This window comes from Mus musculus, chromosome 1 (genome assembly GCF_000001635.26).
Source record: "Mus musculus strain C57BL/6J chromosome 1, GRCm38.p6 C57BL/6J".
NCBI lineage: Eukaryota > Metazoa > Chordata > Mammalia > Rodentia > Muridae > Mus > Mus musculus.
The window spans coordinates 163,626,891-163,647,829 of NC_000067.6; the positions used below are offsets into that span (position 1 = coordinate 163,626,891).

The 20,939-nt window shown below is 39.8% G+C and overlaps 1 non-coding gene across 1 annotated transcript; it reads left to right on the forward strand.

The window, feature by feature from the left end:
- The first annotated feature begins 19,317 nt into the window (after positions 1-19,317).
- LOC115487660 lies at positions 19,318-19,460 on the forward strand. The gene has a single exon (XR_003949263.1). It is a non-coding gene; the product is annotated as a small nucleolar RNA SNORA48 (small nucleolar RNA).
- The last annotated feature ends 1,479 nt before the right edge of the window (positions 19,461-20,939 follow it).

A 20,939-nucleotide genomic window follows, 5' to 3' on the forward strand; every position in this document is an offset into this window, starting at 1 on the left:
GCAGAACGACTCCAGCCGCAGATTCCTCATTCTCCAGACGGCACATGTGCTTGTGTTCTCCCAAGCCTCACACAGACACAAAGACCCACACACAGATACCTCAGCTCTCTACACTCGGCTGTGCCTTTCCTCTGAGAGTCACATATGAATACAGAATGGTCCCTAATGAGACGTCCCTCAGGCAGTCTTGTTCTACAAAATTCTCATGGAATGTCAACTTCTGGCCTGCTCAATATAATTGTACGGAAGAAAAATAAGGCATAGCTCACTAGGCACCTGAGGGGAATGAAATCTGGAGAGTTGGTCAGGGATCACAGTGGTTCATTCAAATATTTTCATCACTGGATGTCTGCTTGGGATGGCAATACTAGAAGAGCATTTGTCACTAAAGAGGTGAGCAACCATAGTAAAAGAAGATAATAATGCGTCTATAGAAAAAACAAACAAACTTTAGATCAATAGACTTAGATCTATATTGAGGTATATAATTAATTAATCATAAACCTGGGGGAGAATTCTGAGTATCTATTTACTGAACAATGGATGCTACTTTCCAGTATTGTTGTGAGAATACAGTATAATGACATGCATGACATGAAGTTCCAGCCTCATGAACATATTTCACTTTTGTTCTTGAAGTTATTCCCCAAAATATTCTGTAACCTCTTCAGATAATTACAGCGGCTTTAATTAAGGAGGGTTTTAAGTAAGAAAGCTTAAATGTTCACTATTTTCTTACAATCAGAGGGTCATTGGTCAGGAATCCACAGCGAGGAAATAAACGAATGGATGAATGAGATGGATAAATGTCACTTTATATCCTTTCTTCATATGAATTATAGCAAAGGGTTTAGTAAGACAGGGACGTGGCTTAAAGACTAAAATATAGTCCAACTGCTGAAGACGAATCTCTATTGGATCTCTGATCTGCAGGGAATGGGGGTTCTGGTTGCAGGTGAGCAAGGGTCAGCGAGAAATATGACAAACGGACACAGACACAAGGGGGTGCTGAATCTGAATGTATTTTGTCCAAGCAAACACCAGGCTTTTAATACAGAAGGAAAACAAGAAGGCTAGGCGAATACATTTGTCAAGGTACACTGGATCTTAACACAAAACAAAGAAAATGCATACATAAAAAGATGGTGGGAGCCAGGCCTTGTTTACAACTGAGAATAGGAACAACCCTAATTAAGATCAGCTAACCACAAGAGCTCTGATACAATGCTAGTCTATTGTTAATCCCACCACCAGGGTTTTTTTTAGTAAATACCTGATTATGCTATTCCTCTGGGCCTAGAGAAAAAAAAACCCTTTCATACTACAACCCACCTATTTCCTAGGCCATTGTGTATTCCTGTGTATGGGTGTGACTATTGTTCTAAGTAATTACTATGCAGACTAGCCCTGAGCTTTTCTAGCTCTGTTCAAGTAAATTGTAATGCCTAATTAGTTTCCCTGTCTCTACCAGAGGTAAATTTGAATGTAACCTTCTTACTGAATTCCAAGCTCAGGGTCGGCTCAAGGATTTTCAATGGCATTGGAACACTGGCGAAGGCTTAGCTATATGTCAAAATCAATCCTTAAAGGCACTTATAATAAAACAATACTGAAAGAGAGTACACGGATCCATGCCCCAGACTAACTCGGAGACAGGTTTTGAGTATACGGGCTATGGGAATGCCAAGGTTCCAGGAGGCTAAGTTTCTGTGAAACTCTTTGCCTCAGGACTGCTTCCAGGTTTCTACACCTGTAATGCAAGTCACTACTGGAGTGGATGTAGCAGTCGACAAAAGTCATGAGATAGAACTAGGAAGATTTAAAGAATTGAATAAATTTACAAAATGATTTGGAAAGAAGGGTCCAGGATGAGTGAGAACTAAAACACACATAACTTAGAAAATGTCACTTCAGTAACCAAGCTATCCAGTGGTCCCAGTAATCTATTACTGCATAGTGACAAACTCTAACATTTAGTAGCTTAAATTAATATATTTTATCATCATCCCTTTGGAAGCTAAACTACCTGGGCCTTGTCCAGAATGTGTCATGTGGTGTAATCAGACAGTGGCTGAATCTGATTTCCTCATTCAAGTGCTTAGAGCAGTTATTGATCACACCGTCTATCTATGCCTCACCCAAGGCAGCCTAGGCTTTCCAAGGGATTGGGTGGGAGTGAATGATATTTTCTATGACCTTGACATAGAAAATTCATAAAGCAATTCTAGCCTCTAGCCTCAATCACTTCACTGGTGATGGCAGTAACGAAGGCCTACCTGACTAAGGATGGATACAGATCCTCAGGTCTCTATGGGAGAAGTTTTAACATTGCATTGTGATAAGAATAAAAAATGTAATGGCTGCCAGTATTGGATAATATAACTTGCTACAGAATATTAAAAGAGCAAGCTTGAGTCCCCTTATGCATATATTGTGCTTCCATTTTCTTTATCACACAAAGATGGGAAACAATAAATTTGGTACTGGAACATAGGACGTTTGACAGTGACCAGAATACTCATAGTAAATGAAGTCACTGGACTAGCTTTTATACATGAAACACAAAAGCAGAAAGAAGAACTAGAGAGAAGGGTGGGGAAATCAAATAGTAGAGAGGGATGCAAAATGAAGCAAAGGTATAATGGGAGAGGAAGGAATGGAGAAGAAGGGGGTAGGAGAGCCTCATTTTCTATGAATGCCAAAACAAACATCTACCTTGTGGAATCCCAGGTGTTCTTGGTGTAAAATAGTCTAGATCTAATCTCTGCTGCTCTCTTTACACGTCTCTCACTCCTAAATGAGTGTCTACATTTAAATAATTCTCACCTTTTAGGAACACCAGAAGCACTTGGATTCAGTTCTCTGATTCAGTACCAGCTCATGATAAATGCTACACCATTATTTCCAGACAAGGTCATATTCTAAGGTGCTGGAAACCAAGTCTTCAAGTCTGTTTGGCAGGTGGCGTTCATAATTTAGCCCATAAGAGAAAAAGAAAACTGAGAAGAAAAGATCATAGAGCCAGTCCTCAACAGTGTGGCAGTGTAAGTTAAAACAGAAAAAAAAAAAAGAGACCACTGGGAAAGATGGAGCGGGAACAATGGAGGACATTTAACACGGGTTAAGAAGTAGAGGAAAGATATTGTCTAAAACTCTATTTGACAAAAACCAGAAAACTCTGTTTGAGTCATAGGCTGAGCAAGTAGAACTTTACAGGGCCATACTTAGGAGAACAGCGGGGGAGGAGTTAATTTGTGGCACACTAATGAGTGAAAGGAAGTTGAGAACGTGGGCTGGAATATTTCAGAGTAATTCCTCTAAGTTTTTTTTTTTTCCTATGCAGTTGGCTCTAATGATCTAGTATTTATGTTAGCTAAATCCTTTATGAAGTACCGAAAGGAAGGCTTGAACGAGAGAATGAGAAGAGGAAAATATAACCATGGCAAACAGGCTGGGGCTATCACATTAGAAATCTTGTGGGCTCCCCAGAATGGAATAACTAGCTTCCAGGGTGTTGTGGTCCGGGATAAATGTAGACTAGAGTGAGAGCTACACACATAGAGATGAGCGGATGCAGAGATGAGTAATTAGCTTCAGGAATACTACCAACAATTTGGAGGTTGGAGAGAAGATACAGATGTCAGGAGACAAAGGATGTGGCCACAGCTAGGCTTAATTGTTTATTTCCTTGATGCCTAAGGAGCATCCAAGCAGAGTCAGTTCTGGGAAACTCTTTCAAACTGTGGTTTTCGCAAATAAGGGACAGGGTGAATCAGGCTTTTCAGCGCTCTGGAACACCAGTTCCCACCTTTTGAACTTGGGCTTTCAGACCTCTCTCTGGTTCTCCTGTTTTCCTGGCATGTTTAATTTTCATATTTCTCCTTTTCATTAGATCCATGTGGGCCTTGCCTTTTTTTTTCTTACTTCCTAGTTAGTTTAGTCAAGCTACCTTTTACTACATTTTACTACAACCCCTTTTACTACATTTACAAAATGAAGAGCAGCAGCACCTATCTTTATCCATATATTCTAAGTCACAATTATAATGGAAAAAGAGCCCCCTCCCCCAAATATGGTAAGTGTACTGGCTGATTTTGTGTGTCAACTTGACACAGGCTGGAGTAATCACAGAGAAAGGAGCTTCCCTTAACGAAATGCCCCCCATGAGATCCAGCTGTAAGGCATTTTCTCAATTAGTGATCAAGGTGGGAGGGCCCAGCCCATTGTGGGTGGTGCCATCCCTGGGCTGGTAGTCCTGGGTTCTGTAAGAAAGCAAGCTGAGAAAGCCAGGGGAAGCAATCCAGTAAGCAGCACCCCTCCATGGCCTCTGCATCAGCTCCTGCCTCCAGGTTCCTGCCCTGTGTGAGTTTCTGTCCTAAATTCCTTTGGTGATGAACAGCAATGTGGAAGTGTAAGTTGAATAAACCCTTTCCTCCCAAACTTGCTTCTTGGTCATGATGTTTTGGGCAGGAAAAGAAACCCTGGCTAAGACAGTAAGATAAAATCATCCTTGAAAACCAGGCCTTGAAATGAAGAGGAAAGGCAAAACTCAAGCTGTCTGAATGTGGCCAATACAATGATCTTTAACCTGTCCCTGCTGGGAACTGATTCTTTATTCTTAAGACAGGTAATAAGTTTGGGTTTTAGCATTATTCAGAGAAACTTTTATTCTGTTGTTTGAGAACAGAATTGGTCTCCTTTCTGGGAGAAGTGAGGAAAGACTGTAGGTAAATTCATGTATCTCAAAGATCAACAGGGAAAAAATAGCTTCAAATACTGATAAAGGAGAATGGAAATTTTAGGAAAAGTGCTTCATATTAGCATCGGGACTATAATCGTATGAAAAACAAGGAATGCTATAACGTGGGGGGCCACAGATGAATAGGAGAGGAGACTCTGGAGACAGTCTCCATGGGTTCGAGTTCTAGCTCTTCTGAATCAAATTATTCAATGTACTTGAGACTCAGTATTCACAGTCACAAAATAAGGAGGAAGATAATAGTAGTTAAACAGGCAGGATGTCAGTGTTGCAAAGATGGTCCTGTGTTTTCTGGTCTTCCAGAGGACCTGAGTTTGGTCTCTGGAACCTACACCTGGTGGTTCAACTGTAACGACAGCTCTAAGATAATCTGACACCGTCTTCTAGCTTTTGTGGGCACCTGCATGCATCTCTCTCTCTCTCTCTCTCTCTCTCTCTCACACACACACACACACACAGAGAGAGAGAGAGAGAGAGAGAGAGAGAGAGAGAGAGAGCTACATATGCATATACATAAACTAAAAATGAATTTTAAAAGAAAGTGATTTAATATTAATGAAGATTTTAAAGCAGTATCTGTCACTTACTACGCCATTAAATATCATTTGTTACTATGCACACTGACAGTTATCTAATTACTTACAATTATTTAGTTCTGTTTAAATTCCATACAAAATTGCTTGTGTTTGTCACAAATAGCATTATGCTTTAAAATACATATGTGTAATGGTGGGATTGAAGAGATGTCTCAGTGGCTAAGGGCACTTGTTTCTTCAGCAGATCGGGGGTTAGATTTCAGCACCCATTTATGGCACTCTGTAACTATAGTTCTCAGGGATCCAACAACCTCTTCTGGCCTCCATGGGCACCAGAGAGGCACATGGTACACAGACATACATGTGGGTCAAACACCCTTACACATGTAATGAAAATAAATCTTCAAAAACTAAACTACATATACATAATAGAATAATTAAACATAACTAATTAAAATAAGGCACCTTACCTTACACCTTTCCTCTCTTCCATATTACTATTTTTTTAGGAAATCACTGTATTTTCAAACAGATCTCTGGGGCTCATTTCTCTAGCTGAAATTTTTGTGTGCTTTAATCAGTCTCTTGCTATCATTTAGTCTACCATGTCATTCTCTGATTCTAACAAAACAATGAGTTTTGAATCCGTATATAAATGAGATTATGTGATACTAGTCTTTGTGTGCCTGGTTTATTTCGCTTACCATGCTGCTTCCATCATCTTCATTCATGTTGCCTCAACAGACAGAACCTACTGTAAGCTTAGATTTTTCAAAACCTACTTTCAATAAGCGTTCTCAAATGCTTCAACACCCCTTCTAGCCCACTGTCCAACAGAAGGGGAGAAAAGATGGTAAATAGGGCAATGGAATTTGGACCTGTTTAGAAGTAGTTTTGGGGGTGGGAGGTGATTCCAATCTCTGTTGTCAGGATACCCGACGTCCAGTTCAGTAGTGTCAGAATACCAAACAGGAATCAGCAGTGATGCCACAATCCAGCAGAAACAGCCAGGCCCCCTGTCAGTAGGAGCAGCTGGAACCCTGGGAGACATTCTCTGCTAGGCCTCTCTCACGAGACCAAAGACAGGTTGCAATACTAGCTATACAAGCACCCTGTCACCGTCTGTTGAGTCTTATTTATACTCTCTGCAAACATCACATGTCCTATCAGGGGGTCTTGCCTCAGCAAAACACCACAAGTTTGCATCATGTGACACAACCAGAAATTTCCACTTCAACTTAATTATTTTATAATACCCAAATAGCATTCCACCATAAATACATGCAATTTCTTTTTTTTTCTTAATTTTTTTCCATTTTTTATTAGGTATTTAGCTCATTTACATTTCCAATGCTATACCAAAAGTCCCCCATGCCCACCCACCCCCAATCCCCTACCCACTCCCCCTTTTTGGCCCTGGCGTTCCCCTGTACTGGGGCATATAAAGTTTGCATGTCCAATGGGCCTCTCTTTCCAGTGATGGCCGACTAGGCCATCTTTTGATACATATGCAGCTAGAGTCAAGAGCTCCGGGGTACTGGTTAGTTCATAATGTTGTTCCGCCTATAGGGTTGCAGATCCCTTTAGCTCCTTGGGTACTTTCTCTAGCTCCTCCATTGGGAGCCCTGTGATCCATCCATTAGCTGACTGTGAGCATCCACTTCTGTGTTTGCTAGGCCCCGGCATAGTGTCACAAGAGACAGCTACATCTGGGTCCTTTCGATAAAATCTTGCTAGTGTATGCAATGGTGTCAGCGTTTGGATGCTGATTATGGGGTGGATCCCTGGATATGGAAGTCTCTACATGGACCATCCTTTCATCTCAGCTCCAAACTTTGTCTCTGTAACTCCTTCCAAGGGTGTTTTGTTCCCACTTCTAAGGAGGGGCATAGTGTCCACACTTCAGTCTTCATTTTTCTTGAGTTTCATGTGTTTAGCAAATTGTATCTTATATCTTGGGTATCCTAGGTTTTGGGCTAATATCCACTTATCAGTGAGTACATATTGTGTGAGTTCCTTTGTGAATGTGTTACCTCACTCAGGATGATGCCCTCCAGGTCCATCCATTTGGCTAGGAATTTCATAAATTCATTCTTTTTAATAGCTGAGTAGTACTCCATTGTGTAGATGTACCACATTTTCTGTATCCATTCCTCTGTTGAGGGGCATCTGGGTTCTTTCCAGCTTCTGGTTATTATAAATAAGGCTGCTATGAACATAGTGGAGCAAATACATGCAATTTCTTAATCTGTCCTTCATTGATGGATGTTGCCCTAGTTACATTTCTTATTACTGTGATAAAATCTGACAAGAAGCCACTTAAGGAAGGGAAGGCTTACTTGGGCTCTTTTCTTTCTGTTTGTTTTATCCTATTCTGAAGTATTAGGTTTTTTTTTTAATCTAATTACATTTTTTTTATTATCACTTACAAGACTGTTTTCTATTGAAAGACAGAAAGGGAGTGGACACACATGCGTGGGGGGATGGGGTGGAAGGAGTAGAGGAAATATTTTAAAGGGAGGACTCCAATCAGGATTTAAAAACAGAGCTATTTTCAATAAAAGGGAATTTTTTTCAAAGATGTGAAAATTTATAGATGGAGTTTCATTAAAAGACGGGGCTTAATAGAATTAAATATTTAGGAACTAAATAAAGCTCTTAAAATCTATTTTAATGTTATGTATGTTTGTGGAGAAGTCTGTACTAGCCAGACTCACAGTGTTATCTCTGTTGCTCTTGCTTATATTATTGCTTAATTTTTTATAAAATATTTATAGACTCAAACAGTAATTCTGTCTATTGTCATTTAGCTAACACATGCTCCCAGAATATTTATATTAATCATGTCTATTTTCCTATTCATTTCACTGCTATAGGTATTCAGTTTTTACAGAGGAGATTAACAGTCTTAGCAATCATTGAATCATCATCAATAGTCACAGCACTTGACTCTGGCAATATTAAAGAGACACACAATGATAAGATACGGACATGAAGACACATCAGAAAAAAGTGGTACTTCAAGCTGGATCTGGTCTGCTTAGCTGCTTGTCAGGATGTCATTGCATGGATGTGTGGGGTAGATGTGATACCGTTCTATGTCATTTAGTATGGTAAGTTTCTAGATGTCAGGTGAAACTCATAAGTAAACACCAAGACTTCTAAAAACCTATCTCTACTCCGAAGCTCTACCTGAGCTGAAACACTGATGCCAGTTTTTGTAACAATTTCTATTACCAATTTATTAAGTTTAAAAGCCATCTTCATAATTATTTTGATTTGAATTTCTTTGATTAGGATGGATATATGTTCTTGCTCAATTCAAATATCTTTCTATTAAATCTTTTTAATCTTATAGAAAAGTATGTACATGAATGGTATGGTGAGCTATGTGACATCATCCAGCTTCAACAAAGATCAACTTTTGGCCAAGGTTTGTTAATGATCCTTCATACACTGCCCCTACCCTGAAGCAAATCCTTATCATCATGATATTGCACTCATAGAACTTAAAAAGCCCTGTCATACAACACTGTGCTTGAAAATGTTAACTCCTTGATAATTTGTATTACTTAGTTAGCCTTAAATTACCTTAACTGTCTCAGAAAAAAAAAAAGTTCAAGGGGTATGCTTCATCATTCACATGACCACAGAATCAGAAGATAATCTGGTCACATTTTATGCATAATCAGGAGGTGGTGAGGGACAGAGAGACAGACAGAGACAGAGACAGAATCAGAGAGACAGAGGGAAAGACAGAGATACAGAGACAGATAGAGAGACAGAGAGAAAGAGAGAGACACAGAGACATAGATAAAGAGGGAGGCAGAGAGATGGAGACAGAGACAGAGAGAGGTGAGAAACAGAGAGACAGAGATAGGGAGATATACACACAGAGAATGGAATAAATGAATAAGAAGCAGAGCTGGGCTATAAAACTTCTCTGCCAGGGCTTTGCCTACTAAAGGTTTTGCAGTCTTCCCACACAGTATCAATATCGAGAGACCAAGTTTTCAAACACAGCCTATGGGCATTTCTTATTCACACCATAACAGAGTCATAGGCTGGCTCCTATTCCAGCTATTGTGAACCATGGGGAGAATAGGTTTCTCTTTGATGTGCTTGTTTCATTTCATTTCCTTTAAATATATACTCAACAAAGGGAATAACAAAGGAACTCAACAAAGGATCACCTGGTAGTTCAAGTCTCAAATTTTGAGGTATCTCTATTTCCCAACCTTACTGATTTACATTCCCACCAACAGTGCACAGGAGTTCACATTTTCGTTATCCTTGCACACATATACTACCTACTGTGATTCTAACAGCAGTGATTCTTGCAGGTTAGAGGTAATATATCACCAAATTAAACAAAATTTAACTTAATTTTGTATGTGTATGTGTACATGATGCTTGTGTGTGGGCATGATGTATGTGAATGTGCATGATGTGTGCGTGTGAGTATATATGTGTATGTATGATACATGAGTGTGTCCATGATGTGTGTGTATGTGTTCACATAATGCAAGTGTATGTTCTTTATGCATGTGTATACATGACATGTGTGTGTATGATGTGTGTGTATGCGTGTGTGCATACTTGCACACGCAGGCACATTTGTGCCACAGTGTAAATGTAGAAGTGGAAGGACAACTTGGTGGAGCAGGTTCTCTTTTTCCACATCTATGTGGCTTTTAGGCACAGAACTCAGGCTGTCAGGCTTACAAGGCAAGAACTTTTCCCTGGTGAGGAGCTCACTCACCACACCATTATTTTTAACTTGACATTTTCTAGATGATTAATGATGAACCGTATACAATCATATATAGTTATAAAGTGTGGATGTTTGAGAAATGTTTATTTGAATCCTTTGTCCAGGTTTTCAACAGATTATTTATTTTCTTGAGTTATTCAGGTTCTTCACATATTTAAGAGATTAACTTATCAGAAGTATAGTTTGAAAAGGTTTAAACTCTTTTGTATAATCCCATTAGTTTACTTATATCTGTAAACTTTTACAATTTGTTTGGGCATCAGGAAAAAAGGAAGAAAGAAGATCATTGTCCAAATCAATGGTCTGGAACTTTCCTGTCATATCTTCTGGTAAGTTTGTAGTGTCAAGTCTTCCATTCAAGTACTTAACACATTTGCGGTTGACTTCAGTATATGGCAGGATATAACATCATTCTACATGTCATTATCTGCTTTTCTGAACAGCCATTTTGAAGAGACTCATTACTTCTCCTGTATTCTTGGTATCTTAATCAACTACCAGTTATATGTAGGCTTATGTCTAGGCTACTTATTTTATTGTATGGTCTGTATGTCTACTTTCGTGCCACCATAGTATGTTGTTTATCAAGACTTTATAGCATTCTCTAAAGTCAGAAAGTATGGGGCCTGCAAAGTTGTTCTTTCTACTTAAGATTGCTGTGTTTCTTTAAACTTTTCTGTAGGTTGAATTCTTAAGACAATTCCGTTTAGTAGTAGTATTTTAAATTTCTAAGACTAAATCCCATATAGCATAATGTAGTTTAAATAGTACCTAACAAATTGAAGCATTTTCAGTGCAAGCATCAGTTTTATTTTTATCCATGTTTCTTGCACACCCTTTTGGTTTTGTTGTTTTGCTTTTGAGATGAGATCTCACTTTTGTTGCTCAGTCTGGTCTCAAACTTCTGAGCACAAATAACCTCGCTGCAGCCTTTCAAATGCTAGGATAACAGACACAGAGCATCATGCCTGACTCTCTCTATATATGTTTTTTTTTTAGATTTGCTGGATGTATTTTTAGTGTAGCTCTCTCTAAATGCTATTTATATTTTACTAAAATATCCAACAATATAAACAGAATACATTTAATCTATATAAAAGACACAAAAGTGAAGCTAACTTTAAAAATGAAAAGCAGATTTCTTTTTAAACTTGACTTTGACATTTACACACATTATTATTTTCCACAATAAAGTACAACCAAGAATAGTATTCTGAACTTTAGATATGATGCAATTAAAGATCCAAATTTCTGCCATATTTATTATGTGACCTTAAATGAATTGGCAATCCATCCCTGTTTTCCTTTGGTTAAGTATCCAAGTTATACTGAAGCAGATAGCTTTCTCTTAACATTATTTGTAGCCCACTACCATCACCTTTAAGTACTCTATTGGTTTATCCTCATGTGCAAATGCATACACACACATGCACACACACATGTGCACACACACAAATATACCAATATCATCTAGATGTGCTTCCAGTTGCAGATAACATAACAGGGCTCTAAGCAAATATTGATTGCCTGTGTCATTTGGTTTTGCTTTAATAGATCAAAATGGCAAGACTTTCTCCCAAAGTTGCAAGAGTCTCCATAATCACAAATTCTTGTTTCTATTTTCATCTCAGATGAAAGACACACAGAGGAAAAAGGATAGGAAGATGAAGAGGGGGAGGACAGGCCAAGGGTGTAAGGAAAGGGTTGGAGAAGGGGAAAAAAGAGACATATTGGAAGATGTGGGGAAAGGGAGAGAAAAATGGAGAGAAAGGGAGGGGAGAGAAATGGAGGGAAAACTTTTTAATAGTTTCATCATTTGGAATCAGCCACTCATAATTACAAAAGAAAATAGCATTATGAGAAGGATTCACATAGTGGTCTTAAATAAACTATGATTCATCACATAGATACACATATTACCAACCTGAAGAAAGCCAGGGCTCTCTTATCTAGGAAAAAGGAAGTATAATATTAGATGCATTATTAAAAATGTCTGCCATGACAACTTACTGCTTACTAACACTATTCTGTAGATATGTATTTTACATAATGTATGTCATTTAATGATCTCAATACTATAATCTGATTATTTTTAAATATTGTTTGTTTCCTATACCTTATAATCATGAAGAATGAGCCTTAACTATGAGCACAACTGAAAGTGTGGCCTGGGCTGGAAATTAAGCTTGAATCTCACATTTTTTTTCTGCAGATCCACACTGTACATAATCTTACCACCTGCTTTTTATCCATTCTTCACTCCATAATGATCATTCAGAAAACACTATTTTAATCCTCACTTCCAATGACATAACCCTACTGGCCTCTAAAATGAAGCTCTGTAAATCCCTACCTACATGGTTTTTAAAAAACAAAGCTGACATTACAATTTTGTTTCAGCTACAAAATGATTTCACAGTTCAAACCCAAAGGCACAATTCCACAGAGTCCTGTGAGCATTTGGTTCCTGTAAGAGACATGGAAGTATTAACTTGTAAATTAAACAAAGACAGTCAGGGAGCTGAACACTCAACCATTGAGAACTTAGTATATGATAGGCATTCTTCAAAATCCTTTCAGTATAAAAATATAAAAGACAGACTAGCTTCCTGACATTTAACGTCCCAATCCAACAGAGAAGAAAGGCATATAAGCCTTCGGGAGGGACTTACTACTGTTATTTTGCCAAATAGACACATTGTCAAATTATCCTCTAAACATTCATGCTTATACCCATAGATTTATGCAGCCCTCAAGCTAAGTCAAAGAAGTTTCTTTTTGCAGTGAATAACGGTTAATGTAGAGACTCATAAATGTTCAAAGTGTAGAAAGTAATTGACTAAATGCTAGCCATAGATGGAGCATCTATCTCAACAGATTATTCAGAGACCATTAAAGTAGAAAGGCAGAAAAATATAAAAGCCAGAGGCTAGGAAGGAATGTTATGAAATGTTCTGTTCTAATCATGGCATGGCTGTCACACACATGAACTTATGGCAGCTGTGGTTCTCTGTACAAGACCAAGACAATTAAAAATTCTAGCATAAACAAGAGAAGGAGCTGCTGAGGCCCCACCCCTATGTCAATGCTATTGTCAATTGATGGCAGCTGGAAACAGGAGACTCACTTTTCTTTTGAGGTATGGATACTGGTAGCTTTCTCACAACCCAGTGGATGGCCCCGCATCTGTGCACATATGAGAAAGAGCAGTTGGTTTCAGGGGCTAACAAAAAAAATAGAGACATATTCAGGAGGGTGTTCAGAGGGAACTGTGGGGGACTATGTATGATCAATATATATTGTATACATATTTGGGGTTCTCAAAGAACAAAATATTAAAAAAAATACTTTTAGGTAGTATGAGTGTTAAAGACAAGTAAACAGATAGTGAGATAAAAAACAATGGTCACAGACTAACGAGATATCTATGAAGCATGGTACTTGTTGGCTAGTAGACAGACAGGCCATGTGTGCAGAGGAGATGTCCAGGTAAGGACCTTCTGGATATAGGATTTTGTTTTTTTTAAATAGGAACCTAAGGAGGATCAGTGTTTGGGAGAAAGGAGATTCAGGAAGCGCTGGCATAGAACAAGGACTGTGTATTTTATCCAAAGCACAATGAGAATTTTGATGAATTTTAAGTGGGGTCAGCGGAAGCTAATACAGTCTGCCTTTTAAAACTCACCCTGGGGCAAGAGACTGAACAAGGGTGCAGAGCAGGGACCACAGATGTCAGGAAGGTGATTTGGCCACAGCTGATAGAAGCAAATGGGAATGAATGGATCCAATATGGGAGAGAATTAGGATACAAGCTGTGTTCTCATTCATACCATTATGCTGAGTTCGGAACACCTGGTATCACATCACACTCATATGCATGTTCTCTGATGAATTGTGGCCACTGTTCTCGCAGCCTTCCGTAATGAACTCCTTACCACGCTGTCAAAGTTCAGGCAGCTATGTAGCATTTCCTTTTATTTGAGTGGACAAGAAGGTCGGGAAGCAGTCAGTTCATGCAAACAACTGCTGAATTCAGAGTTCCTCATCCTTCCAGGGGAAATTAAAATCCAGTCTCGTGTCCTTTTATAGACACAGCCTGTCAGAGGCTTAGCTTTGCATAATTTGCTATAATGAGTTCTAAGTGTCTCCCTTTTTCCTCTGAGTTCATGAAATTAGGATAATAGACGTTAAGAGTCTCCCCTAAAAGAGCTGTGTTCTGGGGTTAATCAGTGTGTTCCTAATTGAAATTATAAGCAGGGTGAGGAGAAACACATGTTATTTTTTGGAATCCTCCCTTGTAAATTTACTGTGTCTGATCGTCCCCTTCTTCTGGAGGAACCATCTTAACTCAATTGCAGTGTGAGTCAATCATCGTGTTGTTCTTTACAGTGAACTTTAGATATAGACAATTACCTAACCCTTTCCCACTTTGCTCTTTCGTTATCCAAACCCTTCAACTGTGATTGGTGAATCATCCTTAGAATGAGCTGCTTCAATTTGGGGTGGGGAAGGAGCTGGATTGCCAGATGAATTTCTCTGTAGATCGTTTCAATTTCTATTTTCCTCAATTTGGATGATGGTGGATTTAGAAGAGAAAGCAAGGGTTTAGCAGTTGTATGGATGATTCAACGATAAATGGCTGAACCCAAAGCAGTTAATCCTGGATCACTGATCTTTAAAGGCCTAAATATCCTCCTCTAAGGAAAATTCCTGTTTAGGAATATTCAGCATCTTGAAAATAGATTTCCACAGGTACTCAATGTGAGTGAACACTTTCAAGGATAATACGTAATGTGAAGATTCCTGTGGTGTGAGATGTCTCCCATAAGTCTTTTGGGCATTTGGATACTTAGTGCTCAGTTGTTGGCTATTTGGGAAGAATTAAGAGGTGTGGCTGACTTTGCTGGAGGAAGTATGTTACTGGAGGCAGTCATTGAAGTTTCAAAAGACTTGTTCTATTCACGAGGTGCTCTCTGCTCCTGCTTTTGGTGTTGGGGTGTGAGCTTTCTGCTGTACCTACTACAAAGCCTACACTCCACCATCATGCACTCTAACATTCTGGCAATTAAACACTGTCTTTCATAAAGTGCCTTGGTCATGGTGTTTTATCACAGCAACAGAACAATTCAACTAGTACAATTCAAGGAAGAGAAAGATGTCAGAAAATAGCTAATTTTTTTAAATCCAGGTAAGTTTAACTATAATCAAAATATGTATCAACCCTTGGGCTTGGTGGTTTAATAAGTCCCAGATGCAGTTTTGAATCCCAATCCAAGTTGCAGTAACAATGAATCTGCAAACTCTCATGTGGTGGAGGATGGTTTCGATGGGTCCCCAGTCTGAATTATTCTCCATTGCCAGAATGAGTCATAAATTCTTGGAAGAATTGGGTTTTTGGTTCCAGACATTAACATCAAAATAAATACTATGAATCTTCTGACTACTATAGATGGCTAATCACTATTTGAAGTTTCTGTGTTGCCTTCTGTTAATTACACAAATTAAGACATAAAGGAACAGCTGATGCTTATCAGCTGTATCTTCAACAGCAATGGGTGTACTAACTTGTTTAGCATAGAGACTCCTGATATGGTTGTATTGTTTGGGTCTTAGAGCTAATTACTGGTTTGGTAAATGGATTGGGAGCACTCCAAATACTACTGAGACGTCCCTTCCCACCCTTCTGACTATGCCTCAGGTTCTTCTTGCAAGGCATCTTCTTTTCCAGCCCACCATATATCTTGTCAGCCTCAAAAGAAAATCATAATAAATCCAGCAATATAGTTTTCTGACAACACAACTCAATAACTGGTCGTCTCTGCATACCATTGTCTGGGAGACAATCACCCAATTGCCAACTTTGTTTTCATGGGTTTGGAAGGCATGGACATTCATAGGACATTGCGAACCAAGAAGAAAGCTGTTGCTAAGTGCATGAAATGACCATTTTAGTATGTCTTGACGACTATAACAAGGAGAAAAGCTTCACAATTTGAAAGGCTTTCTGAAAATTAGCCCCTATGCACCAAACCTTTGATCTTTTGGTTAAACTGTCATTCCCTTGAAAAAAAATTGGTTCTGTTGTGAATTTTCCAACCCATTCCCCAAACAATTGGTTACATAAGTTCTGAAAGCCAGAGCCACAGAGCTGCCCTGTGTTTTGGAAAGTTCCCTAAATAGACTTAGGTAACGATAGCACAAGCACGAAGTCTGAGGAGCGGTGCCCTGTGTTCCCAATGTGCTCCACCTCTCCTTCCCCTGGCATCTCTCTTTCCTGCCCACTCCTCTCCTTTCAAGGTTTCCTATCCCCCTGGCTTTGCCCACTGCCACTGCTGGGGCTTTGCCCAGCCTCCAACTTTGCCAGCCTTGCTTAGAATGCTTCTGCTTCATCTACAGACAGAAGACTTTTCTACATTTAAATAGAACGTAGGTGAGACATTAGGTGTCACAGTGAAGGGAAGTTCTGGGTGTTTTTATCTTCCAAGGAAAGCTATCTCAGAGTCTTCCAAAAGATGATCTGTAGGGTGTTTGAAAAGAAAGGTTTTGTTGATGTTGTTCGGTTTGTTCTGTTTGTTTTGTTTCAGATGAAAACTAGACAGCACTTTAAGACCTAATTAAAAACAAATTAGTTTATAATTACCTCTTGTTATTTCTCACTTTTCTAAAATATTGAGGAAAATCCAGGCTTTTGGTAGTACTGTTTACTTCCTAAATAAATCAAATTATTTGACATTTTGAAGTAAATAGTGAGCAACACCACCAGGATTAATGTTATAGGCCTGACAGTTGAAAATATAAAAACCAACCCAATGCCTATTGTCTGAGGTGTTCACATGCTCATCTCTTGTCTGTGATAGCCTGTGACATCTTATGTGACAAAGTAGAGGTAACTGAGGATAATGAATAACTTCACTTATCTCTGATAGATTTATATAGTTAAAAGGCATCTTACTCCTGTAGAACAAAGACTATTTGGCAAAGGCAATGCGGTTTACACATTGGACTATTCAAAATACTTTTATGTCAGGATTCCCAATTATTAATAAAAACATCAAAACCCTCTTCCAACATAATCCCACCAAAGATTTCCAAAAACAGTTTCGAAGAAAATCAACTTCTATACTTTCATATGCATTTATTTTCCCTAAAAAGCAATTCCTCAAGCATGTGTCGTCCAAAGTCTTCACATCCCTCCCCCTTCTCCCTCCTCGTTTCACATGCGTAGCCTTTCTTCCACTTGACAAACAAAATGTACATCATGACCCCCTCCCTGTAGGGCACTGTCCTGAGATGCTGTAATTTCTGGAATGTCAAATAAAGGAGCAATTTAAAGTACCCATGCCATCTCAGTTAGTCAAAGCTGCACAAATTTTCTCATAGACCACACAAAGAGTAGCTCCCCAAGGCATCTACTTTTGATATTTAATAATTATAGTTAAGTATTTGTTCTGATCATTTGTACATGGAGAATAATTCTCAAGATAACACAAAAGAACTGTATATATCTTCAAACTCTAGGCTACAAGAAATTTTTAAGAACCACTGGGCTGATCTAAAATTGTACTAAAGGGATCTTGATTTTTTACATGAAATCTGAGTGTAGAGATTAGACAATGAAACAGTAGGATCTCATTTTTTCATTGTTGTTACACAAGTATGAGAAAACATGGCTATTATATTCTAAGATACAAGTTGAAAGGGAACATATTGGAGAAACAGGTGAAATTATTCAACGTCATTTAGCTGTTTAGGAAACATGTATGCCTTTTAAAATAAATGATAGTAGATATCATGTTGTTATAGATTAATCTAAAAGTAAAGAGATACTTCCCACTTGAAATTTCAATTTAAAAATATATGAAACAGCAGCCTTTGTTACAACATGAGCTTCTAACTTAAAGTTTTAATTGTCAACTCAAAGATGAAAAAGAGACGAAGTTTGTCAAATTTTATTATGGTATATCAGAGCAACAAAGACAACCCCAATCTGCCTTGTAGGCACAGACTCTGTCAGAGAATTCCAGCACTGGAGTGAGTACCTCACAGTTTAGTGCTTTTAGGTTCTCTCAGGTTATGTGTCTTGACTTTCATTTCTTGCCAGAAGGTAATCACTAGAAAAAAATCAAAGTGGCTTACTTACCTTCTTGTCTATCTACAGCTAAATTTCTAAAATAGCAACAAGTGTAACTCTATAGCTGACCCTTATTTCAAAAGTGACTTCTACTCTTCCAATAGATTGGATTAATCTTATGCCTCCCATATGTTCAACCATTTGCCCATAGGCAACAAAATATAACACCTAGTAGCTGGTGCTAACATCTTACTTAAATATAATCCATTGCCTGGCAAATACAGGAGTGGATACTCTCAGCCAACCATTGGACTGAGCATAAGATTCCCAATGGAGAAGCTAGAGAAAGGACCAAAGAAGCTGAAGGGGTTTGCAGCCCCATAGGAGGAACAACAATTAACCAGTAGCCCCAAAGCTCCCAGGGACTAAACCACCAACCAAAGAGTATACATGGAGGGACCCATGGCTCCAGCTGCATATGTAGCAGAGGATGGCCTAGTTGGTCATCAATGGGAGAAGAGGCTCTTAGTCCTGAGAATGCTTGATGCCCCAGTGTAGGGGAATGCCAGGACAGGGAAGGGAGTGGGGGGGTTGGTGAACAGGAGGAGGAGGGATGGGATAGGTGGTTTTTGGAGGGGAAACCAGGAAAGGGGATAACATTTGAAATGTAAATAAAGACAATATCTAATAAAAAAAAAAAAGAAAAATACCCCAAACTTGAATTGGAAAGGAGAAATGGAATAGAGAAAATAGTCAAAAGAGTGGTCCTGGAGGGTGGAACTAAGCTCCTTCAGCTAGGACAGTTCAAAGATACCAGGACCTGCTAAGACACCATCCACCGTGGTGTGTGTGTGTGTGTGTGTGTGTGTGTGTGTGTGTGTGTGTATGTGTGTGTGTGTTGAATTACTTTGCCTACTGCATTTGCAGTGAAAGGCTCTCCAATGAACAAGATACCTCAAAATATTCCAATCTGCTTGATTTTCTGGAAAAAAAAAAAAGAGCTAATTTGGCCCAGGCTTTATTAGTAATATTATAATTGCTAGGCCCTTCAGTTAGCTAATGATACAAGATATAGTTGGTAACTCTGTTCTACTGTCTGATTCCAGAACACTCAATAGGTGCTATTCCCATTTGTTGAAAGGAGTATTGAGTGGCTAAGAAAAATAATGATACCCCATGCCCCTGCCATGTGCAAAAGAACATCTTGATGGTTGTGTTGTTTTTATATCAGTCAGAGACAGAGAAAATGGCAATCCTTTGTTCATCCTAGCTTGATCCTTGCCATGGTGGCCAAAAATCCTTTATGTTAAGTATTCATAAAAATCATATAAAATCCAGACAGCACAGCATGGGAGAAGGAAGACAGACAGACAGAGACCTGCGGACGACTATGCTACCCACAAACCTGCCCTCCAGTGTATGGCACAGCAGGCCTTAGACACCCCTGTGTCACTCTGCCATGCAGCACAGATGGAGAATCTCACCCATAGGCCTGCCATTTGTCGAGTCTATAGCAGGAGCCAACACAATGTACTGGTGTGTCGTGGTCAGATGTGAAGGAAAGAGAAGTGGAGCAACTTAAGCATTATGAAGAGAGATGGAACTGGAGACTCGACAATAGAGGAGTAGCCTGTTGTGAGTAACCAGCCCTGCCACCTTGGGCAATGGTGAAATCCCAACCTGAGCTGGCACTGAAGGCCACGTCTGGATCTGTAGCTATGCAATGGCAGGGGTCAGTATTGATGTCCATGGCTCATCTTACCACTAGAGATCATGGGTACTCTTTAGTGGGGGAATCCATAGATGGCCCCACCTCTCACTGGACCTGGTGCTCCGGAGAGCTGGCCTCATCTCTCACCACTGGCAGCACTACAGAGAGAGAGAGCCCTGCAATTTGACCAGGCAGTATAGTGGAGCTTGACCTTGTGGTGTGGGTATGGGTACACAGGCCCCAAGGGTGTGACTGTGGGAGAGAGAACACTGACATTATCTGCCATTGGGTAGCATTAGCACAGAGGTGATGCTCCCTACCCTGCCACCTCCAGTCATGAGCTGGAAAGAGCTACCCTGCCCCTCACCAGCTATAACACTCAGAAGAGTGAGCCTTGGAGTTCACCTGAACAGCACAGCAAGCTGACCTTGATGGTCAGAGCACAGGTCAGCCAGCCCTGAGGGTGAGATAGAGGGAGAGCTGGTCCTGCCATCCATCCATCTATCTTGAGGTGGAGTGAGTATGGAGATTATGCCCTCCTCCTCTCCCCTCCTGACCACAGGCAGTAGTCAGGAGAGCTGGCCCTGGAGTCATATGAGCAGGAGAGCTAGCCCTGCTCCCTCCCTGGCTGGAGCACTCTGGAGAGAGAGCTCTGCACCTGACCTGAGCAATACAGTGGAGCTGACCCTGATGGTGAAGGCACAAGTAAGCCAGTGAGATCAGAAGAGCTCGCCTAGCCCCTCAGAGCCTGCAACAGTTGAGAGAGTGCCCTCTGCCTCGACCCCCTTGTCTTGACTGTGAAGCACAATGGAGCTAGCTGGCTCTGGGGTTGTGGGTAGGGTGAGATAGCTCCAAAGAAATGAGAGAGAGCAAGAGAGTTGACCTTGCCTCCTGCAGATGGTAGTAATGGTTGGTCTAGCCAGAACTATGCTGCAGAGCTCTCCCTGACCAGCTTGGCTGCCATGCAGACCCAAATTCAAGGCCTGTGTTGGCCAACTCCAAAATCCACATCATCTGTCAACAGTTGGAATGCATGAAGGGGCCAGTCCTGCTGATCCAGGGCTGCAGGATCTCCATGCCACAGGGTA